General features: G+C 35.7%; 1 non-coding gene across 1 annotated transcript; it reads left to right on the top strand.

The window, feature by feature from the left end:
• The first annotated feature begins 1231 nt into the window (after nucleotides 1-1231).
• Nucleotides 1232-1320, top strand: TRNAI-UAU (transfer RNA isoleucine (anticodon UAU)). The gene is given in 2 exon segments: nucleotides 1232-1269; nucleotides 1285-1320. It is a non-coding gene; the product is annotated as a tRNA-Ile (tRNA).
• Nucleotides 1321-16227: the final 14907 nt, after the last annotated feature.

Genomic DNA, 16227 nt, shown 5'->3' with positions numbered 1-16227 from the left:
AGCCAGAGGTAGTTGAGCAACTTGCTAATCCCAAGAAATTTTCCGCTTGTTGGGAAAATACCCAAGAAGGCTATTGTTTGTTTTGGTTCGTTGGTGGAAGAATGCGAGCAGTTTGGCCGTGAGTAACACTTATGGCAAATACTTTATCGATGAGAGCTTCTGGTTGTTAGCTGTGATTGCATATGCTGGCCGTGAATATCGCCAACCTCTTAGAATCATGGCAACGTTTACTGGTTAGATTAGGACACATGCGTTAAGGTTGAAATAAGATATCAAAGCCACCAGTTGTTGGGCAAATTCCCAAGAAGGCTATTATTTGTTTTGGTTCGTTGGAGGAAGAATGCGAGCAGTTTGGCCGTGAGTAACACTTATGGCAAATACTTTATTGATGAGAGCTTCTGGCTGTTAACTGTGATGACATATGTTGGCCGTGAATATCGCCAACCTCTTAGAGTCATGGCAAAGTTTACTAGTTAGATTAGGACACATGCGTTAAGGTTGAAATAAGATATCAATTTTTTTTTCCAATCAAATCTTTATAAACTAATTTTTAATATTAATAAAAAATAAGCTATTTATTTCTAAAGTTTAACATTAAATTTTACATAAGCCAAAATGAAACTAATAACAATCAAATTACCCTATGCAGACTAATAAGAAAAATCAAAATCTATAAAACTTTTTAAGATTTTTTTGTTACAAATCAAGTGCTAGAGTCGTGCCTAGACTAATAAGAAAAATCAAGATCTATAAAACCTTTTAATATTTTTTTGTTTGATTACATAATTTACTAAATGATTCATTTTAACTACTTGAAGGTATATTGACTCACTATTATAACTTCAATGGTGACAATATAAGAAACCGATCAATATCTTGATTGAAACTATTTTTTGGTCTTGAAATAAATTCGATAAAAATTCTTTTTTGTTGGATGTAAAGAAGTAATCAAATAGCTTAAAATCGATATATATTTCGGAGAAGTGAAAGTGTGCCCCATTATAAACCACCATAAACTCATTTTCACTAATATAGTTTTCCTTAAATGACAATAATACATGAACACACATTTTAATATAAAAATGAATATTCTTTAATATTCATTATTCACAACCAAATAACAACAAATTTCACCGCCTTGAAAAATAATAATAAAAAAAACCAAGGAAATGATTTACAACATATTGAAAATAATTAGTCACAGTTATTGAAATGTCAGCGCTGCACATGTGGTCCCGTAGCTCAGTTGGTTAGAGCGTTGGTCTTATGACTTCGGTAAGTCCGAGCCGAAGGTCGCGGGTTCGAGCCCCGCCGGGACCATTCTGTATTTCTTTCCTCTTTTGCACTGCCATCGAAATTGTCTGCTGTTAATCATTTTATCTGAGAGGCCTTCTGCTCCTCTAAATTGCCCGGAACAATCTCAGACGCCTTCTGCTCCTTAAATTGCCCGGAACAAAACAACAGTGCAAAAGCTGGTAATGCTTTTATCTCAAAGAACAGTGCAAAAGCTGGTAATGCTTTTATCTCAAAGGTCTTCTGTTCGTTATGGTTTAGGGAAAAAAGACCGGTGTCAGTTTACCTCAAAGGTCTTCGGTTATCTGATATGGTTTCGGAATTTTAGTCAGAATGGAACGTTACATAATAATATTTAAGTTTGGCCAACATTGTTGTTATTTTTATAAATTTATCCACTCTCATTTTGCTGAATGGAAGTTTTATGAGTCCCAGCCCGATGGATGCAGGAATCCTAGAGATCAAAAGTAATTAGTTCAAGTATCTCTAATTAATTTTATAGGTAAATCAATGGTATGGTACTTAATTATTTAAATTTAAGGATTATTTAAATAATTTTGAATTTATACTTTTAATTTAAGGGTTTTATTTAACTTCTACTGGAATCACATTATTTAGTAATTTTTGGAGGATTGGTCTTCACATACATTATCTACATAAGTAACAGTGTAAAATAAATATCAATTTAATATTTTTTTTCGCAATAAAATAATACAATAAATTTAACATTAAATATTTACTTTGCAAGTTGTTTTTAGTGAGATTTGTGGGAGTTTTTTAGTACCTTTGTATAATCAAAATCAAATTATTTGTAGGGTTTTTTGAAGTGTTGAATCTCTATATATAGTTAAAAAACCAATTTAAATAACACAAATCAAGATTTCACTTTAAATTACAAGAAATTCCAAAAAATCATACTAAAAACAACTCCGTAGATATATGTCATACCCCATCCTCCATAACTCATTTACTCCCAGCCTATCACGTAGTGACACTGCCATTTGCATTGGTGTTGTGGTCATTAAAAGGTAAGCAAAGCCCTGCTTACATTGATTGCTTTGCCTATATTCATTTACCATGGCTCTATATCCATTAGCTTGTTCGCTTTGCTCCAACCTTTGTAAACTGCCACTTGCACATAATGCTCATGCTTTCCATAGCTCATAGCTGGTATGGACACTAGGTGGTCTGCACACTATTGACTTCGATTAGTTCATCCCAAGGCAACGAAGAGCAAGACCATTTCTAGGCACTATTTTTGCCTATACTCATTTACCATGGCTCTATATCCATTAGCTTGTTCGCTTTGCTCCAACCTTTGTAAACTGCCACTTGCCCATAATGCTCATGCTTTCCATAGCTCATAGCTGGTATGGACACTAGGTGGTCTGCACACTATTGACTTCGATTAGTTCATCCCAAGGCAGCGAAGAGCAAGACTATTTCTAGGCACTATTGAGTCCCAATGTAGAGGTAAGGCTTGCATCTACGCTTCATTGGAGGCACTCTGCACATGCTTCCCAGCAGTGGTTGGAGGTACTGTGTATGTGATTTCCCGTTGTTGTGGTCGAGAAACAAAAAACAAAGGTGAATTTGAATTTTATTTATTTGGATTAGTTGATAAAGATATTTTAAGTCTGCAATGCAATGAACAACATATATGCTATGAATTGACCACATAAGCACTCAATTATTTTTTTTATCAATTAATATAAAGGTATGCATGTGCTACTAATGAAAATAGTGGCTTCAGCCATCTACCCATTCTCTAGAAACATAATATTTCTTGCTATGTCTTTAAGAAAAAATGTTGTCTGGCATGTCTTAAGCAAAATTTCTTGGCAACCCTTATGTAAATAGATGCTTGCTTCTTCCACCCGTAGCTGGGAGTGAGTGCAATGAAGACCTTTTCTGAACAGGGAGGAGGCTGGCCAACCTTCCTTTCAATTGTACCGAAACAAAATGAAATGAGGAGTTTTAGAAGCCACTGACGAACTTCTTTTTTAGTTGCAAATAAGGACGCGAGCAAGCACATAGGGCGGGGCCAGAGGTCTAGCTTGAAAACTATCTAACTGGAAACTCCCACCATTCTAGCCATTCAGAGATTCTGACTGAGTTAGATGATTGGAGCCCTCTCGGTCTTGGACAGGATATTGCTGTTCTAGTTTTCGTATAATAATGGAAGCCTGGCAATATCGGTAGGGAAACTCCTATTTCCAATTCTATAGAAAAGTAAATGCGCTCTGACATGGGACTGTCACTTAGAGAGCGAACGCTATTTGCCTCACATGTTAGAGCACATTTACTTTTCTATAGAATTGGAAATAGGAGTTTCCATATCAGTAGTTGGATAAAATTTTTGGGTTGATATTATTTTTTTTTTAATTTAAAAAGGAATCAAGTTACATATTGTGTCACAAATAAATATGTTATTATCTGAATTTGATAAATATATTATAAATTAAAACAGTAAAAAAAACAACCAATTATCCCACCACCCTACCTACACTCACTTAACCAACATAAATTAGTCAGTAATTTATTACTTTAGATTCATACCTTCGTAAACAAGCTAAAGATTTTATGGTTGTTAGCGAGATCTTGATGCTCGTTCTTGTTATCCAGGTACTCGGATCTTGCCTCTCCCTAGTGTTACGAGGAAAAGGTAGAATCACTGCCATAAAGGCTGAAACCCACCCAGGGTCACAGGGACATAGCCATAATTTAGCTCTATTGTACCTCTTATTACCAGACAATCACCGTCCACTCGGTTTGCATGAAAATAATGATGCCACTTTACATAAAAGTGCAACTTCCAAATTCAATTCCAAATCTTCCTGGATTCCAACTGCCAAATGCCTAGTGAATATTTGTTCATACATGAAAAAGTTTCATGTTTGGCAAGAAAAGGGGTTAGCACATGTTGCATGGTTGGAAAAATTTAACAACCGCTCATGTACAAAAGCCAACCATACAATTTGATGAGTTCATTGTCATCGCGAGGTCTTTGAAATCAGTCTCAAGAATTGATTTTTTTAATTGTGTGAGTTGTTGATTTGGCTTTATGTTATCTCTGGTTTTAATCGTGCCTAAAATTATCTTTAAATTTTTTGTTTTCTAAATTTATATATTTGTTATTATAAATTTTATTTTAAAGTTTATTTATATTTTTAAGATTTTTTTTTTTTAAATTATTAATTTTTTTTTGTTGGTCAATTTTTCTATTAGTTTTTTTAGAAATTTACAATGGATAAATATGAAAGCCTTAGCTCTATGTCTCATTTCGACTAAATTGTCCAAATTTGTTGGCTAGGAGAACAATGCAAAAACTAAGAACAAATTACCAAATTTTATATAGTAGCCAAAAACAAAAAGACCATAAGGCTGATAACACATAGAAAATGAGAAGACAACCAACAACCAAGGAGAGCAATGCAAAAACTAAGAAAAAAGTGCCAAAATTTATATAGTAACCAAAAACAAAAAGACCATTAAGGTCGATAACACACAGAAAATGAGAAGACAACCAACAACCAACAGACATCAAGGTACATGAGCGAAATCTGGTACATGGCTTGCACCTTGTGCATCACCCCTCCATCTGATGCGCCAAAAACCCCTTGACCAAGACACACAGTTAGAGTATCGACAATCCCAACACTTTAAATTAATCAATTTAAATTTTTATTCTTCTCTTTGAATTGTAATTTTCGATGGTTATATAACATATTTAAATATAAGTCAAAGATATGAGTATGTTCTATATTGTATATTCTCTCTAAATCAAAGAAAAAAAACAATACATTCACCGAGATGTTAAAGGGTGAATTTAAGAGGGAACTACAAGAGACAAAGTAGGAAGTGGTCACAGAATAGGGTCATTTGTTTGACTTGGAAGTCACAATCACAGTAGCATTATCTGTACACAATTGATTTATATTGGAAAATGAGATCTCTATTGGGCAAGGTCCTATTGGATCATCACAACACAAAGGATGGGATCTTGCTTTAGTTAGAAAAGCTCCAGTTTCAAGTCAAATGTTTTGACAGGTGTTTGGAAAGATTTAAGGCACAACTATGCCCCCTCAGTGTCCAAGACATTCCAATAAGAAGGAAAAGTAGCCCATAGAGGTGAAGCCATATGACTCTACATAATTCTCATGTTGTTCTCTTGGTTTAGTTGTATTTTCTTTCTATTTCCTTGTTATTAGTATATGCATACTAGTTGGTTAGAAACTATTAGTTTGGGCAATAGACCTTCTATAAATTTTGTTTGAAATTTTGAGGTCAAATTTATGAAAAACAGGAACTTGATGCATCAACACTAGTCTGGGTTCCTAAGTGGTAGACTAAGGTGTACACTACCTATCTATACTTGTAACCTTTTGATACCTCGATAAAAAATTAACTTAACAAAAAAAGGCTAAATTTAAAGCTTAGTAGTTCGCTCCCAAATGACCACTATTTGTTCTTGAACTTATGTTCTTCTCTTATTCATAATAGCCAAAAACTTTGCCAAATAGAAATTTGTGGCACATATGGATTCAACCTTATATTCATAATTTACTTCACTTTATTCATTTATATTCATTAACCAGTACTCTATATGATTATTAGCTCTTCTTTTTTTTGTCTGATGTGTGTCATGTAGAGTCCTTTTAAAAATTCAAAAATACATGTCCATTAGTGATTGTTGTCTTATTTTCAAGTGTTAGGGTGATTATTATCTTCAAGTTGCAGGGTGTTAGGTCCCTATAATACTAGTGATTCCCCAAGTTGTAGGGTGTTAGGTCCTTATAATACTAGTGATTCCCCCATTACTATTGTCGTTGTATCCCTTATTGTTATGGTTGTGGCCCTATTGTCTCCATATTGTTACTATTATGCCCCATATAATCCCTCTATTGTTATTTTTGTGCCTTTATATTATTATTGTTATGTTGGTTTGGTTATATTGTGACCCCTTAGACTGCTATATATAGAAAGGAGGTTTTGTCATTTGAATCATCCAAGAATTGTTCATTTGTGTAATGTAAAAGAGGTTGCTCCCTAGAAGAGGCTTATTTCTAAGGTGTTGATCTATCTTTTCTATCTTTTTGTGAGCTAATTTCATAACATTTGGTATCAGAGTTTTGGATTCTAGGGTTTCACTACTCCAAACAGGCCATCGTGGCATTTTCACTATAACTTTTTTCTGCAATGTTTCAGAAGATAAAAAAAAACCCATTTGAGATGAAATCACGGTAAACCTCCGGTCCGAATTTAAGATCCTGGCTCGCTATATTTTCGGAGATATAATCTGAGGAGGTTAGGGTTTTTGCAGACCCCCGAATTACATTCCAAACATGTCACCTTGGGAAAATCGTCATAACGTTCGCTTTGAGCATCAGATTGAATTTTTGTAAGAAGTTACAGAAAGAGGACGGACTATAGTTTTTTTGGGTATCATTTTCAGAACCTAAGGTTGAAACAGTGACCCACGACACGTCATACAAGTTCACTCTACTGAACCAATCTATACTCAGGTCGTCGTGGATAACTATTCGTTGGAGAATCCAATCTTGATCAGACTTGCGGGGTCAGAAAGATTACTTGGAGGGTTACCACAGGAATCAATTTTAGACCTGGGAGATCCAAAATTATAGAGTTACATTAGATTTAATATCGAGCTCCTACAAAGTGAAAAAAGGTGTGTAGTTTTTTTTAAATTTTAGCATAAGCTTGGTTTGAAAAATTAGTTTGAAGGAATTCAAAGGGCATAGTGAAGCATTATTATCGGTAATTGATGCCTCGAAGAAAGAAAATGGAAACACCTAGTAAGCAACCTGAAAGATCTAGCATGACTCATGAAGAAGAGGAAGAAATGCAACATGATATATAAAAGTTATGAGACCAAGTGCAACAAATTTCACTCACACAAAAAGTAACAGAAAATAAGATGGATGGTTTAAAGAAAGACGTAGAAGATAAGATGGATGGTTTAAAGAAAGACGTAGAAGCTAGGATGGATGGTTTAAAGAAATGCATAGAAGCTAAGATGAATGGCGTGGAAGCTAAGATGGACGGCATGGAAGCTAAGATGGATGGTGTGGAAGCTAAGATGGACGATTTAAAGAAAGGAATGGAATATTTGCAGACAAATTTGAAAACATATTTGACAAAGTTTCTACAAGAAATTCTTACTAATGGCAAAAGGGTAGGAAAAGAAACTCATGATGAGAATAAAATAAATGTTAATCGTGATTTCATAGACTCTATCGTTGGATTGAAGAACCACCATGTTCCAAATATCAATATGAGGAAGTTTGATGGCAAGGATCCCGGAACATGGATACTACAGATGGAGCAATTTTTCGATCCCCATAATGTGCAAAACACACAAAAGGTATGCATTGCAACTTTATATTTGGAACCAAATCAATTTGTATGGTATCGATGCCTTTGTTTTCATAAACAAATTGTCACTTGGGCTATTTTTACAGATGAAATGATATGACATTATGAGGATACAAAATGTAACACTTTTTTTAGCCAATTGATAAATCTCAAACAAAAGGGTTCAATGATGGAGCACACTGAGGACTTCCAAAAATTGAATATAAGGGTAAAAGATATTCTAGAGGAGCATAGGATTGATGTGTTCATAGGGACTTTAAAAGATAACATCCAACATGAGGTTTGCCTTTGGGAACCAGATTCATTGGAGAAGGCATTCAGCTTAGCAAGAAAAATGGAAAGAAAAAATATGGCAACAAGGAAGCCTACCACTCACAATCATAAAGATAGAAGTGTTACTGCCCCCAGCCATCCACAACCTACAAGGTTGAAACCACAACAATTGGAAGAAAAAAGAGCAAAAGGGCTTTGTTACAGGTGTGATAGCAAATACACTAAAGGTCATAAGTGTGCAGAGAAGAAATTATTTTACATAGATTGTGAAGAGGAGGAAGAAAAGGAACAGGAAATGTCAAAAGAAGAAGATATACACCAAGAACAAACCCTAGAAAAAGAATAAATGAATACGAACATATCTTGTCATGCATTGCTGGAATTACCACTCCTTAAACTATCAAGATAGAAGGGCATATCAAGAAGAAAAAGGTAATAGTGTTGATTGATTCGGGAAGTACCCATAATTTTATTCATTGTAAGATAGCCAAGGAATTGAATTGCTTCCTATATCTAGCACCAGAGTGTCAAGTGATCGTTGCAAGTGGAGGAACCATAAATTGCTCAGGAAAGTTCCATAATATCAAGCTACCCATGGGAGATTATGTATTGAATAGCCCAATGCTTTCCATTCCAATGGGTGGTGCTGATTTTGTACTAGGAGTTCAATGGCTACAATCCTTGGGTACAATAACTTTTAATTTTCAAGAAATTTTTATGAATTTCTCTTCAGAAGGAAAGGAAGTTGAATTAAGGGGTATCACAGGGAAATCGGGAAATATAATCAACTCTAACAGAATGACAAAGCTTCTAAAGAAAGAACAACATGGCATAATTGCACAATTATGTTCACTAGAGGTTCCCACATCAAAATCATCCATTTCTCCAGATATCCAAAAAGTCTTGGACAATCATTCTAAGGTATTTGAGACTCCCAAAGGCCTTCCACCTATTTGTGATCATGATCATGCTATTAATTTGATTCCAAGAAGTGTTCCTCCAAACATCAGACCTTATAGATATCCCTATGTCCAAAAGAGTGAAATTGAACGTATGGTTGCAGAAATGCTAGAGGTTGGTATAATTTGACCTAGTTAAAGTTATTTCTCTGCTCCAGTAGTATTGGTTCATAAGAAGGATGGATCATGGATCATGTGTCCAGATTATAGGGAGCTCAACAAGCTCACTATTAAAGATAAATTTCCCATTCCTGTCATTGATGAATTATTGGATGAATTGCATGGATCAATTTAATTCACCAAATTGGATCTTCGTTCAGGGTATCATCAAATCAGAATGAAGACTGAAGACATTCCAAAAACAACATTTAGAACTCATGAGGGTCATTATGAATTTTTGGTCATGCCTTTTGGCCTTACTAATGCACCTTCTACATTTCAAGGTTTGATGAATTCCATTTTCAAACCCTTAGAAAATTTGTGTTACTATTTTTTGATGATATACTAATCTATAGCAAGTCTTGGAAGGATCATGTCCAACATGTTGACATGGTGCTCAAACTATTGGATGAAAAACAATTATATGCAAAAATCTCCAAATGTTTCTTGGAGTACAAGAGGTGGAATATCTTGGTCATATTGTATCTCATGAAGGTGTTAAAGTAGACCCTAGCAAAATTAAAACCATTAAGGAATGGAAAATCCCCACATCCATAAAGCATCTCCGAGGATTTCTCAGGTTGACAGGGTATTATCACAAGTTTGTTAAGAATTATGGGAGGATAGCAGAACCTTTAACAACATTATTGAAGAAAGATGCATTTTCATGGACTCCAAAAGCAACGAAGCCTTTGAACATCTTAAAGAGGCAATGTGCCAAGCACCAGTCTTAGCTACACCGGACTTCACAAAAGCCTTTATTGTGGAATGTGATGCCTTACGAAATGGAATTGGTGTTGTTTTAATGCAAGAAGAAAGACCCATTGCTTTCGAAAGTCGTCCAATCAAAGGAAAGTTTTTACACAAAGCTATTTATGAGAAGGAAATGTTGGCAATACTACATGCACTTAAGAAATGATGACCCTACCTAATGGGAAGACACTTCAAGGTAAAAATAGATCATGATAGTCTTAAATGATTTTTAGAACAAAGATTATCTTCAGAAGAGTAGCAAAAATGGGTCACAAAGATGTTGGGTTATGACTTGAAATCATCTACAAAAAAGGGAAGAAAAATGTTGTGGCAGATGCACTCTCAAGAAAGGATGAGGATGTGGAAGAATTTCTTTGCGCCATTTCTATTGTTCAACCAGATTGGATAAACAAAGCAAGGGATGAATGGAAGAATAATGAGGAAGTGTGGGCACTCATTCAAAAGATACAACAAGATCCCAGTACATCTGGTACATTTAGCTGGAAAAATGAATAGTTATGGTACAAGGATCGGTTATACCTATGTAAGAATTCCCAACTCAAACAAAAGATTCTTAGGGAATTGTACACCTCTCCCTTAGGAGGGTACTCAGGATTTCTAAAAACCTACCACAGGGTTAAGAAGGATTTTTTTTGGATGGCCTTAAATCAGATATTCAAAAGTTTGTGGCGGAATGTTTGGTTTGCCAACAAAATAAATTGGAAACAATTAAGACCCCAAGGCTATTACAACCTTTATCCATTCCAAGCTAACGTTGGGAGGAGGTTTCAATGGATTTTATCAAAGGTTTACCCAAGTCCGAAGGAAGAGTGTTATCATGGTGGTAGTTGATAGAGTTACCAAGTATGCACACTTTTGTGCATTATCTCATCCATTTAAAGCAAGTACAGTTTCTACTACATTTATGGAAACAATTCAAAAGCTACATGGAAACCCAAAGATATTGTAAGTGATAGAGATCCCATTTTCACTGGAAGTTTTTGGATAGAATTATTTTCTTGTCTTGGTACTTAGTTAGCTCATAGCTCATCTTATCATCCTCAATATGATGGGAAAACTGAGATAGTAAACAAATGTTTGGAAGGATATCTTCGTTGCTTTGTATCTGATAAACAAGCACAATAGGTCAAATGGTTGCCTCTGGCTGAATGGTGGTATAACAATTCCTTCCATACTACAACAAAAATGACCCCATTTATGGCACTTTATGGATATCATCCACCATCCATCACATCATATTTAAGAGAAAATTCAAGGTTCAAGCAGTGGAAGATCACATCGAGCATCAACAACAAGTTCTCCAACTCTTAAAGGATAACCTCACCTTGGCGCAAAATAGAATGAAACAACAGGCAGATCAACATTGCAGCGAAAGAAGTTTTGATATAGGTGATTGGGTATTCCTACGACTACAACCATATAAACAAATGTCCCTCAAGCAAGCTAAGAAGGATAATAAATTATCACCAAAGTATTATGGTTCGTACAAGGTGTTGCAAAAGATAGGTACTATGGCATACATATTGGAGCTTCCTACAGCTTCGCGAGTGCACCCAATTTTCCATGTTTCATGCTTAAATAAGGTTATAGGTGACAAGCTTCCAGTTCAAACAATATTTCCAGAACCTAATGAGGAAGGAAAAATCATATTGGAACCTGAAGCAGTCAAAGAAACAAGAACTCAATAACTACGAAATCGATCGATTTCAGAGTATCTCATCAAGTGGAAGAACTTATCCATTGAAGATTCCACGTGGGAGGATGAAAATTTTATACAAAAGCATACAAGAATACTCAAGCGTTGAGGACAACACTTTTTTGAAGGAGAGGGTCATGTTAGGTACCTATAATACTAGTGATTCCTCCATTACTATTGTCATTGTATCCCTTATTATTATTGTTGTGCCCTTATTGTCCCCATATTGTTACTATTGTGCCCCATATAATCCCTCTATTATTATTTTTGTGCCTTTATATTATTATTGTTAGGCCGGCTTGGTTATATTGTGGCACCTTAGACTCCTATATATAGAAAGGAGATTTTGTCATTTGAATCATCCAAGAATTGTTCATTTGTGTAATGTAAAGGAGGTTGCCCCCTTGAAGAGGCTTATTTCTAAGGCGTTCATCTATCTTTTCTATTTTTTTTTTGAGTTGGTTTCATAACATAGGGTTATTTCATCTCTAGGTATATTGGTTGCATTGAATTATTAGTTTGGCATTTGATTAGATAAATCTAGTAACTTTAAAGGGTTGGTGACAAAAAACCATAACAATGATATTTATATGGTTATTCTATTGCTTTGTGTTAATGCTCCTGTCATTCCCCCTAAGGCATTACAACACAACAATCATCATTATAAGATAATACATGATATTAGGAATCATGGTATTTTTTTGAGTATTTGCACCTAAATTTATTAGTTATTTGTTTTCATAGTGACTCATTGTGTTTAGTCTTAAGCATCAAGAAAATGAACAAGTCAAAACACATATCTCTGACTACAAATTTGTGAATAATAAAGATATATATTGTCACGATGTAACAAAGGTTCCAGAAGATGTCATGCATAAAATGAACCCTAAGAATTTTTGTTAGAATCAACCACCTAGTTGGCTTATCGACTGCAGTTCTAAGATGAACAAAGTTAAGAGTGAGTCTTGTAGAGCTACTAAATATTATATATGTGTGTGTGAGAGAGAATAAAAATCCCTTGTCTTCTCTTCTAATATGGATGCAATTTAGATAGTGGAGCACAATTTTCCATGCATGCACACTCTTAGGATTCAGATACATGTATAATCATTTCTTTCTGATATGGTTGTGATTGCTCCATTTTTTCACGCAAAAAAAACTGTAATTTCATTGGCATTTCAAACAAAATTACATTCAACATATACACTGTAAAAGTGCATTTCAAAGTTTTTGAGATGGATTGTCTGTTGCAGATCCATTTGGGCACATCACTCCCATCATCCAGATCAATGTTTTAGGGCTCATCAAACCCTAATTTCAGTTGCTACATGTCGTAAACAAGTCACCCTTTTGAATGCCTTCTTCCTAGACAGTTTCATGACTTGAAGAATTCCTGAAATAACCTCTAAAGGGACTAGCACAGGTAGGCCCATGTAAGGGTGCACTGTAGAGTAGTTGAGTCCATGCCAGGGTGCTTTGCAGAGCGCTTAGGCCCTCTTTCACCTGTGATAGGCGAGATTGAGCGAAATTCACATAGGGTTTGGGGAATATTCTTATATCTTGGAGTCATCTAGAATTTTCCCTCACTTATCAACTCCTCTGAGCTCGAAAATGGATGAGGAATGAGTTAAGATGCATCCTATCCTCTCATCCCTTCCTCCATGGAACTAATTCTAAGTATGGAAGGCCATTCAATACCCCCATTTATGACATAACCTCCTTCATCCTCCTATAAATTGAACACTCATCTAAGTGATCAGGGGCTGGACTATGTTGAATTGTAAGGAGATAATGTTGCTATGAGAATTGACTTTGAGACAAGTATTGTTATACTACAATTTTGTCATGCTTTTGATGTGATGTGGATGGGATCCAAGCTGGAGGAGTGACTTCGAATCAGACTTGATGGTTGTAATTCCTTCTTCTATTCAATAAAGTATTTGAACCTTTTTCCATATTCTTATCTTGTTATATGATGCTTATATGTGTGAATGTATCTGATTCCATTTACTTGTATTCAATAGATCTTTTTCTTTGATCGTTTCTTTGTCTTCTGTTGATTTTTACAGGTACTTCTCAAGTGCGTTAAGTATGGGAAGGAGTGACAAGACCGATACAAAGGAGACAAGAGGAAAGTGGAACTACAAGTAGGTTTTCTCATCTTCTTTGTCTTATCTATTTCTTATAGAAAAATGCTAAAGTTCTTTAAACTGTTGTTCTAGATATGTCTACTTATCTAGGGAATTAGTGTTTATCCGTAGATACACACCCTTCTAGTACCTTGAGGCTTGCATACATCAATGGCAACTTTCTCGCTTTTGGCGATAGGTTGACATCAATGGCCTTTGACCGAAAGACTTTGTATGGTGTTCGACATCAAATCATCCATTCACACCATTCAGAATGTACTGTAGTACCTTGAGGATCATTATCATTATCAGTGATTTCTCTCGCGTCCGATAACGACTTACATCATTGGTTGGTAATCAGACGGTGCCTTCCCATGTTAGAATTCAGATCACATATTCGCATGGTTAGACTCGTACTTGAGTGAACGATTGAATGAGATAGAAGACCCCAGATCTAGTTTCATCCACCTGGGTTGCGATTTTAGGAAATGTACCAAATAATTCGTACAATGGTTTTACATTGATGGTCATTCTGATCATGGGTCTATATCTATAGACAAATGTCTATGTACTTGTAATGAAAATTTATATGCTGAGCATGGGTATGCCTTCCCTAAGCAATTCATGAGAAAAAAATCAAAATATCATGATATTGTATTGTAATCGATGCAGGTCACCAACCACTTCGGGACCTCCTCATCACATCATAATGCATTTCACTTGACATTACATTTTCAACTTCATTCTTTAGGGGGAAACTGTTACAGATCCATTTTGCACATCACTCCCATCATCCAGATCGCTGTTTTAGGGCACATAAAACCCTAATTTCAGTTGCTACATGCCCTAAACAAGTCAAACTCTTGAATGCCTCCTTCCCAGACAGTTTCATGGCCTGAAGACATCCTGAAATGACCTCTAGAGGGACTAGCGCAGTTACGTCCAGGCAAGGGTGCGCTGCAGAGTAGTTGAGTCCATGCCAGGGTGCTCTACAGAGCACTTAGGCCCTCTTTGACCTTCTCTAGGCTAGTTTGAGTGAAATTCACCTAGGGTTTGAGGAATATTCTTATCTTCTGGAGCCTTCTAGATGATTCCCACACTTATCATCTCCTATGAGCTTGAAAATGGATGAGGATTGAGTTAAGATACATCCTATCCTCTCATCCCTTCCTCCATGGAACTAATTCTAAGTATGGGAGGCCATTCAATACCTTCATTGATGACAAAACCTCCTCCATCTTCCTATAAATTGACCACTCATCTAAGTGATTAGGGGTTGGAATTTGATGAATTGTAAGGAGATAATGTTAGTTTGAGAATTGAGACTATTGTAAGTGTCGTTATGCTGCCAGATTGTCATACATATGATGTGATGTGGATGGAACCAAATGTGGAAGAGTGACTTCGAATCAGGCTTCATGGTTGTAATTCTTCCTTCTATTCAATAAAGTATTTGAACTTTTTTCCATATGCTTATCTTGTTATATGGTGTGTATATGTGTGAATGTATCTGATTCCATTTACTTGTAATCAATAGATCTTTTGCTTTGATTGGTTCTTTGTCTTCTGTTGATTTTTATAGGTACTTCTCAAGCGTGTTAAGTGCGAGAAGGCGTGACGGGACCAATACTGTTATACAACAGAATGACCTCCTCATCAACTCAGAGTTGAAAGACATGATGACCTACTGGTTATACATTGCTAACCTACTTTATAAAGCTTGTTACCAAGCCTAAGGGAGCGATAGTAACCCTTCTAACTCAAGTTGTTAGACCAGGGACAACGTTAGTGACACTAAGAGATGTTCAAAAGGACAAGCCAACGAATTCCCTCACAAATACCTAGATATTTATCCCTATATTTGCTCAAGAAAAGCAAGGAAACATCTAAAAGCAAGATATTTAGAGAATTTCCAATCTGATAAAAGAAGGCAAATGGGAAAGAGCTAAAAAGCGAGGCAAGTTCATTGATTTTTCCCTAATGAACTCTAGGAGGAGCTTGGCAACCCTAACTCAATTGCTATATAAGCAAGGTGAGGGTTATTGTGAAAAGGGTCAGAGCATTTGAAAGGATAGCCCACTAAGCTGTTGTGAACTATCATACACTTGAAGAAGTGAGTTGAAAGAGAGAGAGAGAGAGAGAAGAAGAAGGGGCAAGGGAAGGCTGATACAATGAATGGTTGTAATCACTCTTCCATTATAAATACAGAACTGCAGTTGTGTTCCCTACTCCATAATGTCGGTAACATCGTTCATTGAGTTGTTCATTTAGATACTTGTCGAGTTGAGTAGTTTAAGTTGTACACAAATAGATGTTCATTGTGCATTCTTATATTAGTTTTCAATATTGTATGCTATGATTGTGTTTGCTTTCCTTTGTGCAGGAATTGTCTTGGAGCCGGCTTTGAAGGAGTTATTCTTGGCTGCATAGAAATCTCCAAACAAATCTAGAAGGAGACTTGAGGTAATCCTCTTTCCATACTTTGTTAACTTATATTTGATAGATGAACATGTGTATAACTTGGTAGCTTTTGTAGATAATCTTACAG

This window comes from Pinus tabuliformis, chromosome 1_1 (genome assembly GCF_031772625.1).
Source record: "Pinus tabuliformis cultivar Carrire ecotype Pingquan chromosome 1_1, CPIR1, whole genome shotgun sequence".
Taxonomy (NCBI): domain Eukaryota; kingdom Viridiplantae; phylum Streptophyta; class Pinopsida; order Pinales; family Pinaceae; genus Pinus; species Pinus tabuliformis.
Note: the sequence above shows the minus strand (reverse complement) of the source record. Positions and strands in the feature narration are given on the sequence as shown.